Source organism: Strigops habroptila, chromosome 7 (genome assembly GCF_004027225.2).
Source record: "Strigops habroptila isolate Jane chromosome 7, bStrHab1.2.pri, whole genome shotgun sequence".
NCBI lineage: Eukaryota > Metazoa > Chordata > Aves > Psittaciformes > Psittacidae > Strigops > Strigops habroptila.
In genome coordinates, this window is record NC_044283.2 from 69,270,595 (window position 1) to 69,287,303 (window position 16,709).

At 38.7% G+C, this 16,709-nt stretch overlaps 1 long non-coding RNA gene across 1 annotated transcript in view; it reads right to left on the minus strand.

The window, feature by feature from the left end:
• Nucleotides 1-3,252: 3,252 nt before the first annotated feature.
• LOC115610997 overlaps nt 3,253-16,709 on the minus strand; it is a 45,446-nt gene continuing 31,989 nt past the window's right edge. Inside the window, exons 3-4 of the long non-coding RNA XR_003992424.1 lie at nt 5,549-5,669; nt 3,253-3,659 (exon numbers count right to left, since the gene is read on the minus strand). This is a non-coding gene — a long non-coding RNA (uncharacterized LOC115610997). The remainder of the gene's footprint in view (nt 3,660-5,548; nt 5,670-16,709) is intronic.

The window sequence follows — 16,709 nt, forward strand, 5'->3', positions numbered from 1 at the left end:
ACAGGTTGGGTGGAGAAGAGATTCAGAGCAGCCCTGCAGAAAAGGACTTGGGGGTGTTGGTTGAAGAGAAACTGAACATGAGCCGGCAGTGTGCGCTTGCAGCCTAGAAAGCCAACCGTATCCTGGGCTGCATCAAAAGAAGCGTGACCAGCAGGTCAAAGGAGGTGATCCTGCCCCTCTACTCTGCTCTCGTGAGACCTCACTTGGAGTACTGCGTACAGTTCTGGCGTCCTCAACATAAAAAGGACATGGATCTGTTGGAGCAAGTCCAGAGGAGGGCCACGAGGATGATAAGAGGGCTGGAGCACCTCCCATATGAAGACAGGCTGATAGAGTTGGGGCTGTTCAGCCTGGAGAAGAGAAGGCTGCAGGGAGACCTCATAGCAGCCTTCTAGTATCTGAAGGGGGTCTATAAGGATGCTGGGGAGGGACTCTTTGTTAGGGACTGTAGTGGTAGGACAAGGGGTAATGGCTTCAAACTTAAATAGAAGATTAGATTAGATATAAGGAAGAAGTTCTTTACAGTGAGGGTGGTGAAGCACTGGAATGGGTTGCCCAGTGAGGTTGTAGATGCTCCATCCCTGGCGGTGTTCAAGGCCAGGTTGGACAGAGCCTTGGGTGACATGGTTTAGTGCGAGGTGTCCCTGCCCATGGCAGGGGGGTTGGAACTAGATGATCTTAAGGTCCTTTCCAACCCTTACTATTCTATGATTCTATATTCTACAATATGGCTCTGTGCTTACAGATGACAACATGTATTTTTGGTCTAAGTACTCTCACACTAGATAAAATGGAGCACCCATAAAGTTATGCATTTAACCAATGATGATTTTTTTGTATTCAGTACTTTCTAATACCCAATTAACACAGATTAGCATAACTACAACGTGACATGATCAAGTGGTTAACTGAATGAGTGCAAGGGTAGAAATTAAAGAAGTTGTAAAAAGTGAACTGACAAGGTGTTTATTTGTACAACTACTAATATTTTAGATGTCCACTACACCACCACTGAGCTTCTAGGAACAACTGATGTGTTCCAAAGACAAAATTTCATATGAGAAAAATTTCCCACTCAGCTCTTTTTGCATCAGTTTTAACATGGCACCGGTCACATCTGTGGAGCTATACCACCACATCATAAACAAAATAATCATCGAAATACTAATCGGTACCAGAAATGGAACACAGTCAGAATCTTAAGTCCAGCCATTAATCTCCTAAAATTTAAAGTTTTCTCCCGAACTGAAAGCTCTTCTTGTAGCATTTTTGGCACAGTTCAAAGTCAAAGAAGGGTAAGACCTATTTTCTAGATATACTTCAAAGTTAGGCCAAGCTGGTTGCAATCTCAAGAGATCAATGCTTCTTTTTCTTTTCTCTTTTTAATCAGTATGATGATAAATTCAGTCCCTCATGTTTAACAGATTATTTCACTGCACTTATTAGCCACTTTTTTTTTTTTAATATTCTTTTCATATGGAACAAAACTTTCTTTTACCTTCCTTGAATTCAACAGATCCAGAACATCTAAAAAGCACATGTGTTATCATCTTGAATTTGCCTTCATATTAATGCATCTGTATTTCACTGTAAGAAACATCTGGGACAACTTCAGATAGCTTTTCGAAAATATGGTAGTCCATACGGCAGAACAAATGACAGGAGAGAAAAATAAATCCTCTTGTTATTGCCATTTAGTTTCACTTGTAGTTAAATGAGAAATTAACAAAAGGTGTTTCTACAGCCAGCAGCCTGATTTATGAAGTTTTGTTCCTCCAAGCCAGAAAACACAGGAACAGCCCTCTTCTTGGCCTAATCACCTTATACTGATACAAGGCTAAAACACATATTCTCTTAAAAGACAGGATGCACAACCAAGCCCAGTAATTACTATTACAAGCCCCATTCTTTAAAAAGAAATAAAAATCTAAACTACATGCTATACTGAATAAAAGAAAATTACCGTTAGGCTCTATTGCACAAAGACAAGAACATGAAGGTCTGGAATTTGCAGCGGTCACACATTATTCAAAGCTCAGAAAATCCAGTAAAAGGGATGGGGAGCCCAGGTCTTCCTATTTGCAAATAAACATCCTCACAACTAGCCACATTTTCTCCTAGGTTAGGGCATTCTTTGGTCAATGGTCAATTCTGCTCTGAGAATACATTTCACCTTGTGAAAAATCTTACCCACACTACATGAGCATCACATGTTTTAACTCATATACCAAAGCAAACCTAGAGAGTAGTAATCCCCACTATCACCATTTACTTAACCCAGTAAAAGTTAGGTGCATAGTATATTGTATCACAGTAATGCCCTACATACAGACTGGAGTAAAATATATTTACTGAGAGAGGTAATCCCAAGAAAGGTAAACAGTTCACAGACTCTAGATTTCTCCACTGTGGGAATTGCTACATGAAAGTTACAGCTATAACAAACCTAGCTAATTTCTCTGGGTAAGGAGACATGGTGAGAACATATCAGACAGCCCTGAACTAGGAGCTACATAAAGAAACACCACTGTAGGAACTCCCATGCTCAGAAACATCCTAGAGGCATAAATCTGCCATTATTCCCTTTATAAGAAGGTATTAAGAAGTAGATGCTGATATACCTTAGTTAGATGACTGTCTTTTCTGAGCTAGTTTCCCTATGCTGGTTAGGAGGAGCCAGGGGAAACTGTATTTAAAAGGTGGAACTTTCCCCTGCCCAGAAACATAACAGCAAATATGTATGGATCGCCTGAGCTCTAGATAGTTTCCTGTAGGTCATAAACAAAGAGGAATGGTGAAGATAGTTTCCCCCAATACAATCATGCCAATCAAATTCCCATTTCAACTTAGAGCAGGAAGAATTTAGTGTCTTGTTATTGACTACCCAAACATGACTAGACAGTGAAATTTCATTCCTATCTCCTCTCAAAGCTCACTCTTATTTGCTATAAATATTTTTCTACATCAAGCAAGCACTGGTAAAATAATATAATGCTACTCAGCTACTACACTTCTCAAAATATGCTTTTAAGACTTATAAGCATAGTATTTGTGCCAGTGGCATAGTTGTGTCTCTCACTAGAGGCAACTGCCTACATTAGCATCTTTGAATGGAAGCAGAGGTTTTCATGTTTATGGTATTTTATGCAAGACATTTCACAGCTATAGAATGCAATCAGTAGATTTCTTTCCTTAAAAGGCTTTATAAACATTGTATTATGTATGCCTCAGAAGAAATCATGCTGTATCTTGTGACATGTTTTTATGTAATATTATGGTAACAACTGTTTAATACTCCTAAAAAAATAATCCCTAAATATCCTCAAGCACAATGTAAAAGTTAAAAATTCCAGTACAGAGGGGAAAATGTTTAGTACAGATAAAGTAGCTGATTTTTCAGCAAATTCCAAAGATGACATTTGAACAAGAGGAAAACGTAAATCTTTATTAGATTACTTCTATCACTGGCTTTTCAACTTTCATGAACTCCTTTGTGGATTTATTTGAAGTTTTCTTCCCAGGCTTCAACTACAGAGTTAACAGAGTGTAGCATTAATGGAAATTCTAGTGTGTGACCTCCAGCTAGCCAGTTGAAAAGATTCCTTTGTCGGTCTCGCTCTCCTGCAGAACCCAAGCAAGCCCACCTGTTCAGGAGTACCCTAGGGCATAAGAAACCAAAGCATCAGGTCACAAAAAAAAATCCTCTTTTTTTGGACAAATCTCTAAGGAAGAAGGCTCCACCTGCTGACTCAGTACCAATGCTTTGCTTCAGGAAGGCAGTGGCTGATCTAGAGAACATTTCCATCAGCAGGAGCTACAGATCTGCTCCCACCTGCTTTTTGCTTTCCCTTTTTCAAATTCCTCCCTCCAAGTCTCACATCTCTCACAGGCTTAGAGGCACAACTGCCCAAGTTCACCCTCCTATTAACCCCATTAGAGACCTACAAAAGAGAAGCCCAGGTTCATCTGCTCAAATAGGAAGATAACTGAAAGCAAATTAGGAACCACAAACATCTAAAAGGCCCTGCACCGTAATAGCGGGCTTCTCCAGGCACAGAGTCCAGAGTCTCGTTCAGAAGGCAGTGGGTGCCAGCTGAAAATCAACTCCAGTTCCTCACAATTTAAGTACAGGTCATCATCACCAAGCAACCAGCCTGAAAGTCATGGTAGGCACTTAATCAAACCACAAATTGCTTCCCTGGTGTCAGCTCAAATGGAAAAAAGAACCTGTGTGTCATCACCCCAAATAGGTAGCTGGAGTTGTATTTCTGCACTAAGGCAACTGTAAACTAATACACAAACAGAACAGCATGGGTCCAAAAATTTTGCCTGTGGGATTTCTCAGAGGACTTTGAGCACACAAGGAGAAAAGCCCATCCATAAAATTATGTTTACTGCATGAAATAAAGTTATTATGAGATACTTCATGCACCCTCCAGATACTGAAAAGGGTATTGACAATGACTTTGCTGAGGAAATAATAGAAAACCAGTTGTAGCGAAGCAGATATTATAAACTAGCATTTACACATGAATCATTAACACATTAAAGACACATTGAGCTCTGGAAATGTCTGAATCCCAAATGAAACACTTCCGAAACTACTGTAATACTGTTCAATGTACTGTAACAGTCAAAAAAGTAATACACTGCTATTTTACATAAGAAAGGGAATAGAATAAGGTGAAAGATAGTATAAAGTCATCATAGAAATCAAATTTATACTCAAGTGGCATATTGTGTTCACTTCAAGATTCTTCATTTTAAAAGGAACAGATGATAACTGATTAATTCAGAGACAGGCAATAGATGTGATTAGAAGTGCTCAGTCTCTATATACAAGCAATAGGGCAAGGAAGAGATTCTCAAATGTAATAAACTGACATAAAACATAACTTATGAATTTCTATTCATCTTTTCTTGCAAAAGACAACCACTTAGACAAGTTAAAAAAGGAAAATTTGAAACTCCTATTTATCATGCCTCCTCTCCTACATAAGGCAAATAGTCTGTGAAGTTTGCTGCTACAAGGTTATGACCTAAATGACAACAGCAGAAATATGTAAGTGGTTAGAGCAGATTTTTGTTTTCAGTCAGGAGCAATGATAAACAGAAAGCAATCAGCAGCTAGTGAGGTCAGCCTTGACAGTTCAGGAATTTAGGGAAGTTTCTTCCTTTTGAAGGAATATTTGTGACGCCTTTTTTCCCCATTTCAGTTTTGGTTTTCTTTCTCTCTCATCTCCTTTTTAAGCTAGTATTTAGAGAGGGCAAAATCAAACACTTAAGCTTCAGTTAAGAAGCCCAAGCATAATACAGGATGTAAGTTTACTGTCTTCCCAAACATTTTTTAATCACTCATATACATACAGATGTATACACACATACTAGATTTGGTGATTATAGACTTACCACCAGTTTCCACTTGTGTTATGTTTACATGGGGGATGATGGGGTGGAACGTCTTCTTACAAAGAGCATTTCATTTACCATGCAATTTTACAGTGGGCACTGTGTGTAAAGATTTTATTTTGTGATGAAGCATACTTACCATAAACACACTCTTTGTGCACATATCTTTCTTCCCCCAGAGATAATAATATCTTTATGCATCTCTCTAATAAAGCAGAGATCCATCCCTGGATAGAAGCCATTCTGTTACAAAATGGAATCTAGAAAACAGGGCAATGAGGTTTTAAATAACATAGGTTTTAAATAAATTAGATTTTAAAACAAGGCAAACTAGATTTCACTTTTACTAAAGAAAATATTTCATTGACATCTATTCAGCTGTTTAATCTTGAACACATCTTTCTTTTCAGAGGAGCATGCTCCACTCCAACATCTCACTACAATGTACTATCAAATTACCCATGTCTTTTTTCAGTCCAACTGTTTTTCAATTGAAAGTCATTATCCACATTTCCCTTCATTTTGATTTTCTTTTTCCTGGATGGCTCATTATTCCCCTAGTTTGCATATGAAATCAGTCTTCCTTTTAAACTGGGAAATATCTCTGCTTCCCAGAGTGCTCAGCCTGAAATGAACTATATATCATACAATCCTAGAATGGTTTGGGTTGGAAAGGACCCCATGGGCAGGGACGCCTCACACTAGACCATGTCGTCCAAGGCTCTGTCCAACCTGGCCTTGAACACTGCCAGAGATGGAGCATTTACAGCTTCTTTGGGCAGCCTGTTCCAGTGCCTCACCACCCTCACAGTAAAGAACTTCTTCCTTATATCTACCTTGAACTTCCCCTGTTTAAGTTTAAACCCATTACCCCATGTCCTATCGCTACAGTCCCTGATGAAGAGTCCCTCTCCAGCATCCATGTAGGTCCCCTTCAGATACTGGAAGGCTGCTATGAGGTCTCCATGCAGCCTTCTCTTCTCCAGGCTGAACAGCCCCAACTTTAGCCTGTCTTCATACAGGAGGTGCTCCAGCCCTCTTATCATCCTTGTGGCCCTCCTCTGGACTTGCTCCAACAGCTCCATGTCCTTCCTATGTTGAGAACACCAGAACTGTACACAGTACTCCAAGTGAGGTCTCACAAGAGCAGAGCAGAGGGGCAGGATCACTTCCTTCAACCTGCCGGTCACACTTCTTTTGATGCAGCCCAGGATATGGTTGGTTTCTGGGCTCAAGCGCACACTGCCGGCTCATGTTCAGTTTCTCTTCAACCAACACCCCCAAGTCCTTCTCTGTACAGCCGCTCTGAATCACTTCTCCACCTAACCTGTAGCACCAAGAACATGCCCAGATATCTTGTTTCCCCATTTGACTTTTAACATTAGGTATCCAAGGTATTTATGTCTTACATGCACACTCAAAACCAGCAAGAGCTAATCAGCTTGTGTGGAAGACCAATTAAAATCCAAGGACAAGGCAGAAGGAGTTCAGCATCTGCTCTTTGGATAGAAAACAGATACCTAAAGGACAGTGTCTGTCAGAGTGCAGCAAGGCTGCACCCTGTCCTCAGCAACTGCAGGAGCCAGACCAGCAGCAGGGCACAGATGATGGACTGCCACTTCTTAAGGGCAAAAAAACTGGAAACCCAGATGTATTTTCTCAGCTTTCCTACCTGCTAGGCTACAGACTTGGGCTGCTTCTTGAAGATGACCTAGTGATATTATGGCAGACAGGCAGACAGACACAGTGCACATGTATTATGAAGACACAACTTTTCAGAGTCACTACCAAGCCCAACCACGGATAGTCAATTCACTATTTCCAAATACATAACTTTGCACATGATCATCATGAATCAAACTGTTCTCTGTTTTCTCCTCCTAAAGATTTAACATTACCTCAGTCATTTGTGTTTACAGGCCTTTTCCAATGAAGAATTCATTTTTCTTCCACTTCATTGCTATGATTTCCAATTTATAACCACATTTTGAGCCCTATCAATTACTATTTTCCATCCATTTAATATGCACTAGTTGACTGTACGTTTGCTTATTTTCTTAGCTGAAATGCCAGATGGTAGCAAGTCAAACACTCTAAATACTTCCATTGCATTAATAACAGTACAGTTACAAACCCAATATGTTATCTCATCAGAAGCAATAGTGAGTTTAAAGAAAAAAAAAAAATCTATTCTCTATAAATGCATGCCAATTGGCATTAATTATCTTATAACTTTTTAATTTTGTATTAATTGAGTCTTGTATCAGGCTCTTCATCATCTTCTCTGGATTAATATTGGTCTGACAAGCCTATAATTATCCTGGTCATTGAATTTACCCATATTAAATACAGCACAGCATTATCTTATTTGCAATCCTCTGGAACCTACATAATATTCTGAGACTTTTTGAAAATCAAAAACCTATTAATTTCTCCCTACTGTATATTTGTCTGGTAATTATTCACAATTCAACTTGTAAGTCATTTTCTTTGTTTTAATAGATATAGATATGCATAAATCCCCATATACATCCCAGTTACCTCTTTTAGTGAGACACTGCCCCTGCCCCACCCTCCCTTAATAGTTCTGAGTTTCATTTTCTCTTATTATTTGCATTATTCTCAGATAAATGTATAAGTAACTACTTTGGTAACTTCTTTTTAATAAACACCACAAGCTACTGTCTGTATGTGGTTTTACCCTAAATTAGCAAAACACTTGAGCATATGCACTGTTTCAATCACACTATGCAAGAAATTAAATTCTTCACTTTTCAAAAACTATAAGCATATTTAAAGTCAGGGGAACAAAAACCAAAACAAAACAAAAAAACCCCACAGTTCTTCACTTAAAAACTTGCTTCCTTGAAAATAAGCACATGTAATGGGGTTTTGATATACCAAGGAACAACCTGAAGCTACTTAAGGTTCTCCTGCCATCTGTACAAAACTCTAACATAAAGAAAAAAACCCAAACATTTCCTTTCATTTCAAATACTCACAAAAACATTTTTGCATTCCTTTTCAATAAGAGAGGAAGGTCTTTTGCTAGCCAGAACTGTTTTAAATGTTGAAATTTTCATTAAAACCTGTGAACATGTATACTAATTGCTTTGAATGTGTTAACAAATAATCATACTACATTCTTAAGCAGAAAAAGAGAAAAAAGGTTTAAGAAATACTCAGGCATTATCCTACTGGTTTTCAAACCAGCTACAGTTATAAACTATGATTTTAGTACTTTAATTTAGACTGATTCCTAACTGAGCTTACCAGGATAGTAACCTAAATATATCAGCAAGCATCTATTAAATGAGATCTTTCTACTTTTGCAATCGAAGTTAAAATAATGAAGAGAATTTGCTTTGTGAGAAGAGAACAAAGCAGCAAAAAACTTTGGGCATTTTGCCAAATTAAGAAGTTAACTTTTCAAATGCATCAAATTCATGAACTTGAAACCAAAGGCTAGTATGTATTTGAACACACAGTTTCCCATTCATCTAGTATTGATTCCATGCACCATGGCATAAGCCCTAGACCTCCGTTTTATGGCGTTTTGTCTCACTTCCACCACTTCTTCTTTAATATGACAAAGTTCATTTATTTAGAAGGCAGTTCACGTTTCTTCCATTTTTGCTATATCCTCTTTCTAGGTTCGCTTTGAAAGAGACTGTTGTCTAACAATAACTCTTCCCAATATTCCAGGAGCCCAGGCTCTCTATTGCAAAACACTGCTTACAAAATATTTTTGGCACCCTGAAAGAATCAGAAGCTCTCATTTAAGTTTTATGACACAGAACCAGCATTAAAATTTTTAGGTCTAGAAGGGACACTCAAATGCCATCAGAAATTCTGATCATATGCTGCTGGGACATCTAGCCTTGTAAGCACTAGTGTCTTTTGGCTAGAAGAAAATCATAGAATCATAGAATAGTAAGGGCTGGAAAAGACCTTAAGATCATCTAGTTCCAACCCCCCTGCAATGGGCAGGGACACCTCGCACTAGACCATGTGGCCCAAGGCTCTGTCCAACCTGGCCTTGAACACCGCCAGGGATGGAGCATTCACAACTTCCTTGGGCAACTCATTCCAGTGCCTCACCACCCTCACTGTAAAGAACTTCTTCCTTATATCTAACCTAAACTTCCCCTGTTTAAGTTTGAAGCCATTACCCCTTGTCCTACCACTACAGTCCCTAAGGAGGAGTCCCTCCCCAGCATCCTTATAGGCCCCCTTCAGATACTGGAAGGCTGCTGTGAGGTCTCCATGCAGCCTTTTCTTCTCCAGGCTGAACAGCTCCAACTTCCTCAGCCTCCTGTGAAATCCTTTGAGTAAACATCACGACCTTGTTTTCACATCTGGCATTTCCAAACGGATGGTCATATTTTGGCTCCTCTCACTTTCTTGCTTACCTTTACCTAAGTCCTGTGGAAAATGTGGATTTTGCCTCCTGACAGCATGAAAGAATACAGAAAAGAAAAAGACTGCCATGCACAAAGATAGGTCAGAGATCACATCCAAATTTTTAACCAGCTAGAAAGCTTTTAACGTGAAGTACCAGCTGGAACTTGGTTCAGGGAAGCAAATAAGGAAGTGCTTAACACCAGCCTCATCTCAGTGCAATTGTATTGAAGCATCTTTGTAACATGTACAGACTTCAAAGCAGCACACGCCATCACACACACATCATTGCCCAGTCATCTAGCAAAGCACGTTTTAATTTCAACACATGGGATAATACTTTCAGTAAGATTTGACATGTGCATGTACCCAAGCAATCAACAGGTATCTGCATCCTCAGGACCTCCCAACTCAGGTGAAGATATTGCTGGTGCATTTCCCTTGCCCATCAGGATTTTAGGACCAAGAGCACCACTCATCATCCAGGTCATCTTTGGCGCTGCTGTTCTTAAGTCTCTTCTGGATTTTCCCCCCCTTGCAAAGTGTTTTTCACTGCTGTTCAACCTGCTTCACCAATGTACAACAAACAAGTATTCACTTTCTAATTTACTGATACTTTTAACTGAAATAAGATCAGCCATCACCCTCAACTGTTTGATTTTTTCACCCTCAACTCATCTGGAAAGGCTTTGTTCTGCAACATGAATTGAAGCTAATATTAACCATTTATTTTTCTTCAGTATGCTGAACTCACTTCTTCCTTGATTGTAGCTTAGTACTTACATTCAGAGCTTCTGTCAGTTTTCTACTAAACAATATTAAAATGCCCATAAGTATGGCAAGAATTAAGCATACATTTTGCTTTGGTCTGTGAAGCTCCTACAACAGTAACTATTCCAAGTACTCCCTGCAACACAAAAAAGCCTAAATGCAGTGTTGTTAACACTTTTTCTTTATACATATATATATATATCCCACACCCAATTCTGCTGTGTTTCTCGAATCCTCAAGTCCTAACCTCATGCAATTAGAATCATAGAATACCTAGGGTTGGAAAGGACCTTAAGATCATCTAGTTCCAACCTCCTTGCCGTGGCCAGGGACACCTTGCACTAAACCATGCCACCCAAGACTCCATCCAACCTGGCCTTGAACACTGCCAGGGATGAAGCATTCACAACTTCCTTGGGCAACCCATTCCAGTGCCTCACCACCCTCACAGTAAAGAGTTATGTAAATTCAAGATGATTTATTTTTGTTTGTCCTTTTTTCAAATATATTTACAGTTTTGAATTGAATTTTGAAATTGTTAGGGTTCTTTTCAGCAATCACAGATGTTCCCAAACACTCATCCTTACACATACAGCCTTTCCAATAATCTGTTAAATCACCTAAAAAATGTTAGAATGAATTTAGAACTGGAGAACCTTAAAAGAAAGAACACCATGGGTTTGTCTAGGTGTAAGTCCTTAAGCACAGCAACCAGCCTCAAAGTTTGATTTCAACTACCCAAGAAGAGTAGATATACACACCGTGATTCAGTGTTTAAGGTGGAACCAACAGCTGAGTGCCTTGTAAATGCTGAACTTAGTATTTGGTTTTGCATGCTGGAAACAGCATGTTCTGCAATCACACATGCTGCAGACTAGAAGCTATTCCATAGCTATGTGTATGTGACATGGATATGTTTCTTAGCACTGCAATGTACAAGTTAGAAAGATTTTCACATCCCCCTCCCTCCCCCCCCATGTTTATAGTCTTCTCAGAATAAAGAAAGGGGAAAAAGAAAAGTATTTTCTCCTTCTTTCAGGAATAATACTAGCAAGAAAAACACATGTGTTCAAATTCTACGAAACTTGATGAATTCGTACTATGGCTCCATTTTACAACGTATAATTTTATAGAGTTCTTCCTATGCAAAACTTGCTTTTTATCTTGACATTGATCACAGATTCACCGCAGTTAATTTTGTTACACATTCCAGTGATTAAAGCTGGAGTCACAAGGTGCTTCTTCAATTTCATTAACACCAAAGTGCCTCAGGGTTTTGTTCATCACCAGTAATACTACATTTGCCAGAAGCTTAATGGTCAAATACTTTTTCCAGGGTAGTCCAGGGACTTCATAGAAAAATCTTTCTTTGGTTTTCTTGCATTACCTGTTTAGGTATGCAGGCATGTCCCTCAGCACACACCTCCCAAAAAATTAACTATAGCTTCAAAAAAAAATACAGTTCTCCTAAATGGAATTTTGAAGGAAGATGAAGAAGGTTAAGTGTCTTTGCAAGCACTTAGCTTAGGTTTAGCTCTCAGCACAGCAAGTATCCCACCTTAAAAAGCAGCATGCAGGGAGAGAAGTAAAACAACATGACCAAAAGCGCATATTTTGTTGCTTGAATAATGGTGGGGAGCCTCATTAAAAAAATGAAAAATTTTTACAGAGTGCTTAATAAGAAAGATACCAATATTGCTTCTAGGTTAAGTGAGATTGCCACAAAGCCTTCTGAAGCAGATTTTAAAGCTTTACCTAGGGTTAACGTAGCTGAAATGTGAGCCTGCACAAAGAAAAGGAAATTTAAGATATCCATTGAAAACACCCTTGAAAAAAAAAATATAAAGCCAGTTTTTAATCAAGTGCTACCTTTACTTAAGCCCATTTTGAAGCCACATAAAGCTATTGTGTGGAAAGCCTTGGTTTTTGCAGTAAGCATGGGAATGGTGTGCAAACACAACATAAAACATTTGACAATCTGACCACCCTGACAGGATGACAGTGCTTCCATCACCACTTATTCTTCCACAGACACATATCATCTTGACACTCTTACACTAGAGCCAGTGCATTTTCTCGCATGCACAAAGACAAGCAGTGACTCCAAAATTGCTGTGCCTGATCAGTGGCATGGTGAGTGATCTGCATATGCAGATACAAAGGGCATGACTACCCCTCAAAGATTGTTATCCCGCTAATTTATACGAGTGTAGCTCTACAGTCAGCAGAGCACTGCCAACTGACAAAAGCTGAGGAACAATTCCCAAACTTGCAGTCTTCCTTGCCAGTTCACAGCAGCCTGCAGCCTTTATTTCTGTAAGCAGTAATGACAACTGGAAGCCTTCAGTCCCGTGTCATTTTGAGACCATTTATTCCAAGTCTACTGGCCAGCTACATTGGCCAAATCAAAATTAAAATGAGTTCAGAAAAAATTGTCTGGAGTTTAATTCACAGATACAACTGTGAAAGAACTCAAATGTATTGCATGATACATATATACACACACAATATCAAGAGAAGCAGAATAAAGTTTAGAGCTATGACATAAGGTTTAAAGCCCAGTTTACAGCAGCTAAAGTGTTCCTTACGAAACGACAATCTGAGTACAGAGACACAGATATCACTGGCCTTGACTACTAGCGCTAGTAGCACATTTCAGTAACTGTTGGGGTTTTTGCACTATACAGAAAATATGGTCAGTCTGTATATGCAAGACTGAAGTGACAGCCTGCAGCATCATGACATGCTAAGTTACTGTCGAGTTTAGCAGCACAGAAGGATAACACAGTAAGTTTCAATTTGATGACATGTGATCGTCCTTCACTGATTATTTTCTGGTTCTAAAATAATCACAAGGAGAAATAAGAGGGATGGATAGAGAAATGAAGTACCTGAATTCTAAATATTTTCTTCCTTCCCTATTACCTATCCTTCTCTATCATTTGTTCCTCCTTTTTGAAACAAGAGAAAAAAAAGATTCCTCTTATGGAATTAGAATGAAACTGGCATTGAAAATCTCCATCTAGCTCATTAAGTTCTGGTACCACAAACCTTTTTCATACAATTACAGAGGATTGATTAATAGTTTTTAGTTAACATCTATATCAAAAAGACCAGGAAAATGCAAATCACCATTTTCCAGAGCCATACACTTTTACTATTTAAAAAAGCTGTTAAGAGACACATTATTTTCAACATTTTGGTTTTTGAATCAGTCAGTAAAAGATTTGCAGGAATATACTTTATCTATGGACTGTTGTACTGTTGTCTACGGAAACTGATTTGGATATATGCTATTTAATCTGGCCAATAAGCTTGCAAGAAGGGTACACTTGTGCTGGTATGAATTTTCACTGAAACAGCTACTTTACTGGCTGTTTCTGAAACATAAACTGCAAGTAGTTTTATGTACAAAAAAATCTATTAGAACAGTTGTTTAAAAATGGGTCTCTGACATCATAGGGAGATAAATTTTCAGTTATTGCCTACAATATAAGAAAGGAAATCATACTGCTTTCATATATGCTCTCCCTCCACCTTCAAAGCAGATTGGGTTAGGAGGTTGTTGATTTTACTCCATGTAGAAGCTCCATTCCAGACTTAGGCGGATTTCAAGGTTAGCAGCCTTTTCTCTGCAGATTGCACGTGGGGAGCTGGCACAGATCAAGCGATTTGCCAATGTCTTGAAAGGAAGAAAGGATCCCCATCTGAGCCAGGCAACTGTGCCAGATCTCTCCAGACCTACCTCAGCGCCCAGCTTGCCAAGCCAGCTTTTTCTACCCAATCAATAAAGCCAGTCACACAATGACATGGAGACAAAATGTTTACTGAGAGTGCTGAAGTGAAACAGACATGCAGTTCCTTCATGTAAGTTTGTAAGGGTCAGAGCCCCCAGCACAGACCACTTACAGGAGCAATCTGGTAGGACTCTGACAGATTGGCTCAGGCACAGCTCCGACAGGTATTTTGCAACCCTGCAGATTGAGCCTGCTTTAATGCCTCAACCTAAAGTCAGACCTCTCCTCAACTGAATGCTGCTGGAAAGCCTTGCCTTCCCTGTAACACCCTCTGCTTTGGAAGTGTTGCTCAAATTCAGATCTCTAAAAAACATGTAAATTAGACTAAACGTTCAGATGTGGAGACCAACCAGACCTCCTGTTTAGTCTTACTGAAGAATAAACCACTTTTGAAATTTGCCACTAAGTCATTTAGACACAGAATTAATGAAAAGCCTGCACTTAATATTGATCTGCATGGTTCATAAGTGACCTGTCATTTATGCCCACTATTAATCAATAACTTTTATCCTTTTACTTTCTATCCTTAAAGCAGTTGAGCCATTCCAACATTTTTTGCTCACATCAAATGTCAAAACAAATAGTGATTTAGTTCAAACACTTTTCCAAACTTTGTAGGCTCTCTGTTTTCCTTTTCTGTGACTTTTCAGCCCTTCTTCTCCATACACATAAAAACATGAATATTTTCTCTACAGTACAGATAAACTGTCTCTTGTTTTCTCCCTCAGTTGCTCCCTCTCCATAAAAACCTGAAAACTCATTTTTATATGACATGTGTGTGTATATATATGTATGGACTTTTAAATATGGGTTTGAAAATATATATGTTAATATTATGTATATTATTATGCATTTAAAAATATTTCTAATACCTATATTATAGTCCATCCATACACTTGGAACCTACTTTATACTTCAAGTTATTACAACTGCTGTTCAGTACCTGGTGCTCTGAAATTTCACCAGTTCTGTAACTGGCACTGTCCTCAAAAATATATCTGTATTTCCCTCTGTACCTCACTCTATTTAAGGAATATGTGCAACTTAAAATATGTAGGTTTTCTAAGCTATCAAACAGGATAAAAAGTATTTTTTAAAGCATTTTTTAAAATAAAAGGCAAACAACACAACATTATTTGCCTGTATCAGCTGGTTTTGTTCTCCAAGTGATAAATTACAATCTTCAAATTCCATGCTGAGTCAGAGAATACATTCTGATCCACTGCAGTGTTCTCTTTTTCTGTCCTTGTTCACTGAACTTCTTCAGCATCACTCATTCACATGGTTATGTTTATGTTTAAAATCTAGGGGAAATTGTAGATTAACATCCTAGTTCATCATGACTCACTAGACTCACTCAACTGGAGTGTAATAAGCTGTTGTAGAGTAGTGGCTCCTAGGAAGCATGCTCTTAATTTACACACAAGCACCAAACACTGATGGACACAGGATCTACCTTCCGCAACAAAGTACAGTGATGAATTGGAAGTACCAAAACCAAACCAGAATGCAAGCACAAAGCTGAGTTACACTTGCCTGCACTTCCAAACCAACTGAAAGGAGCTGAAGACGCTTCACCAATTGGGGGGCAATGGAAACATCAAGCTGCAAGAAAGCCACCAGACACTCCTGCCAGGGGATCAGTAACTTTTTAAACAAGAGCTGGTAGCTTTCAGGTCAGTTAAATCCTATGTGTTTACATTCTTCTGATAAGGAGTTGCAAAAGCACCAGCCCTCATCACCAAATTCTCCTCCCAACAGAAACAACCTGGATGAAAAGAACATGAACTTCACTAGTTTCTCAGACTGATTAATGTTACAGTATATAACACATCTGCTTTCAAAATTCATTCCTCATCTGTGTTTCCACACACAAACCATGAAACAAAACTAATGTCTCTAAGACAAGTTTAACAGACACAGTACATTACTTTGATGACAGCATACATTAGACTTCGACAACTCTTATAAGCAGTCTGAAAGCTCATCACAACCTGAAGGCGTAAAACCAAAACCGGGTCCTTTACCTAAAGTACCAAGTACACACAAAGTACCTGCGAAAGCGTAGGTACAAATGTTTCACACCACATGAAATTCTATTTAAATGAATGAAAAAATACAAGATATAAGGATGATTTAAAAGTATTTCCAGAAAAGCTAATCAACCGTAGTATTTGCTCTTTCCTTATTAATGATACCAATTGGCTTTGTAAGCCTCAGTGACCATTTTGAATGAAACAGCACAAACATAATTCAACAGCCTCTAGAGTAAGAAGGAATCTCTCCTACTCTTTTTTTCAAGATAAGAAAAATAATAAATGTCCAAACGCT